This window comes from Orycteropus afer, unplaced genomic scaffold (genome assembly GCF_000298275.1).
Source record: "Orycteropus afer afer isolate SDZICR_OR568_19922 unplaced genomic scaffold, OryAfe1.0 scaffold01026, whole genome shotgun sequence".
In the NCBI taxonomy this organism is placed as follows: domain Eukaryota; kingdom Metazoa; phylum Chordata; class Mammalia; order Tubulidentata; family Orycteropodidae; genus Orycteropus; species Orycteropus afer.
This window is the reverse complement of record NW_006922613.1, coordinates 225,147-228,101: the sequence shown is the minus strand read 5'-3', so window position 1 is coordinate 228,101 and position 2,955 is coordinate 225,147. Positions and strand designations below refer to the sequence as shown.

Sequence of the window (2,955 nt, the reverse complement as noted above, 5' to 3'; positions counted from 1 at the left end):
AAAATTTTCCCGTAACACTTTCTTACATTGTTTGGTTTCTATCGCACGTATTTTCTTTCAGGTTTTCAAACAGGAATGGCCAGAAAGCTTTCCAACATTATGCATACATGTATATTGTTTGCTTTTCAACATTATATATACTTATAGTCTCTCATTCCAGTGAACCTTCTCACGTGTCTTCAAAAGACTGCAAGAACACTGAAGAGTTTCTCTCAATCCTTACACACTTAAGGCCCCTCTCTCACCAGTGGAAATTCTGGTGTCAGGTGAAGCCTAACAAATAACTAAAGACTTTTTCACATTTCTTACATTCATAGGATGTAGTTCCATGGTGACTTTTCTATTCATTGACATAAAAAAGAAAAGCAAGGATTTTACATTCCTTTATTCACAAAACCAAAACCAAACCCACTGCCATGGACTCAAATTTGATTATCGGAACCCACACGTGGTTTCTAAGACTGTAAATCTTAGAAAAACTAGATTGCCTCATCTTCCTCCCATGGAGCAGATGATGGCTTGAACCACCAACTTTCTGCTTAGTAGCCAAATGGCTTACCACTATGTCACCAGAATGCTTTTCTTATTCATAAAATAGCATTATTATATACGCCTCTCTACATCATGAGTTGGTGTATGTGCTAGGTGTTAGGACTTACTAAAAGCTGTCCCATATTCCTTTTATGTAGTGAAATGTGAGGTCTTAATAAAGAATTTCCAATATTCCTTACATTCATAAAGCCTCTCTCAGTTGTGAGTTTTTATGAGACAGGGCTGAGTACCGTTTAAAAGCTTTCCCACATTCCTCATATTCATAAGGCTTATCTTCAGTGAATTCTCCTATGTCTAATGAGGTTTGAGGAACGAGTAAAGGCTTTCCCACATTCTTTACATTCATAAGGCTTCTCTCCACTGTGAGTTCTTACGTGATCAGATAGGGCTGAGGACCGTCTAAAAGCTTTCCCGCATTCCTTACACTCATAAGGCCTCTCTCCGCTGTGAGTTCTTATATGAACAGACAGGCCTGAGGGCCATATAAAAGCTTTCCCACATTCCTTACATTTATAAGGCCTCTCAGTACTGTATGTTCTTTCATGTAGGGACAGGTATGAGGCCTTCCTAAATGCTTTCCCACATTTCTTACATTCATAAGGCCTTTCTTCATTGTGAGTTCTCACATGTTTACTGAGGTATGAGGAACAACTAAAGGCTTTCCCACATTCCTTACATGTATAAGGCCTCACTACACTGTGAGTTCTCATATGTTTACTGAGGTATGAGGACCAACTAAAGGTTTTCCCACATTCCTTACATTGATAAGGTCTCTCTTTACTGTGACTTCTGGTATGTCCCATGAAGTATGATAAACAACTAAAGGCTTTCCCACATTCCTTACATTGATAAGGCTTTTCTCCACTGTGAGTTCTCGTATGTCTAGTGAGTTGTGAGTAATAACGAAAGGCTTTCCCACACTCCTTACATTCATGAGGCTTCTTCCCACTTTGAGTTCTTACAGGAACAGACAGGGCTGGGGACCGACTAAAAGCTTTCCCACATTCCTTATATTCATAAGGCTTTTCTCCACCGTGAGTTCTCATATGTTTACCAAGGTGTGAGGAACAATTAAAAAGTCCCCCAGAATTCCGACATTTACGAAGTTCCTCTGTAGTAAGTGCTCTTGAACAAACTTTTAGGTAAGAAGGACAACTGTAGGCTTCTTCACATTCCTTAAATGAATAAAATTTATATCCAGTGTGAGATGTGAAGTGACGATCAAATTTATGATCAATGAAAGCTTTCCCACATTCACAACATTCAGAGAGATTTATACCACCAGGAGTTCCTCTGGTCCTAGGAAGATCTGCAATCTGGCTTAAAGTTTTTCTACACTGATTACCTTCTTTATGTTTCTCTACTTTATGTTCTTCACTTGCATGGAGACTCTGTATCATACATTTTCTGTTGAAAATAGAAAGTATGTTGTTAGAATTAAATTGTTTACCATCCCAAAATTAATATACACAAAGAATGTGCATTTTCTGCCCCGAGTTGTCTCATATTGCATAAGTTCAATCACGTCACAGATGGAACTAACATTACTATTACAGTCGTTCTAAATAATGGGGCTTTCTGATAATTGTGTACAAGTGAATTATGTTGTAAATACACAATAGCTGACTCACATTTATGGTAATACTGTATTGTAGAAATTATGTGACTACATAATCATAAAGCTAGTTTTATAAACACATACATACACACACATAAATATCAAGATACTTTTTAAGACTATCTCCTGAGACACTGCCTACTGTCACATTTATACCTCAAATGCCTTCTCTGCTTGTTGTGCTGATCTTCATTGCCATGGGATTTGCAGATTTCTCCTAGCACGGACAACCAGGAGTCATTCGTCATGAATCGTACTATTATATGTTCATCGGACTTTTGTCCATTATCCTGTTGAGAAACTGACCCAATAATTTTAGCTGGACTTTCATATTATGGAACAAAACAGTAAGGCAATTTTACGAGGAGCAAGACAGCTATGAGGTGAGAAAGACTCTAGCATTTTGGTAACGGTCCAAAGAGTAAGAAACTAAAGGTGATAGTGACTATACATGGGTATAACTAGGAAAGCAAAACTAAAAAGTATAGCAAACAATGCATGTGCACAGGGGTAATATTAAAACAGAAATTGGAGAAGGTCTTTTCCAATAAACACAGAGGAATGAGAGAACTGATATAAAATTTAAAACATCAGCTCAGGTAAGTGTGGAAGTTCTGATTCCTCAAAATAAAAGTGACTTTTTCAAGTTGATTTCTTCAAATTTAATTCCATCACAGCACGGTGCTCCTTCAGAGGATTTTTGCCTTCCTTTGCTCCCAGACACAATGGCTCTGGATAAGTCCTAGCTTCACTCAGATCTTTGCTTCAAAAGGAGACAAATTAAT

The 2,955-nt window shown here is 37.7% G+C and overlaps 1 pseudogene; it reads right to left on the bottom strand.

Moving 5' to 3' along the window:
- Positions 1–733: 733 nt before the first annotated feature.
- LOC103212592 lies at positions 734–2,418 on the bottom strand (annotated as a pseudogene).
- Positions 2,419–2,955: the final 537 nt, after the last annotated feature.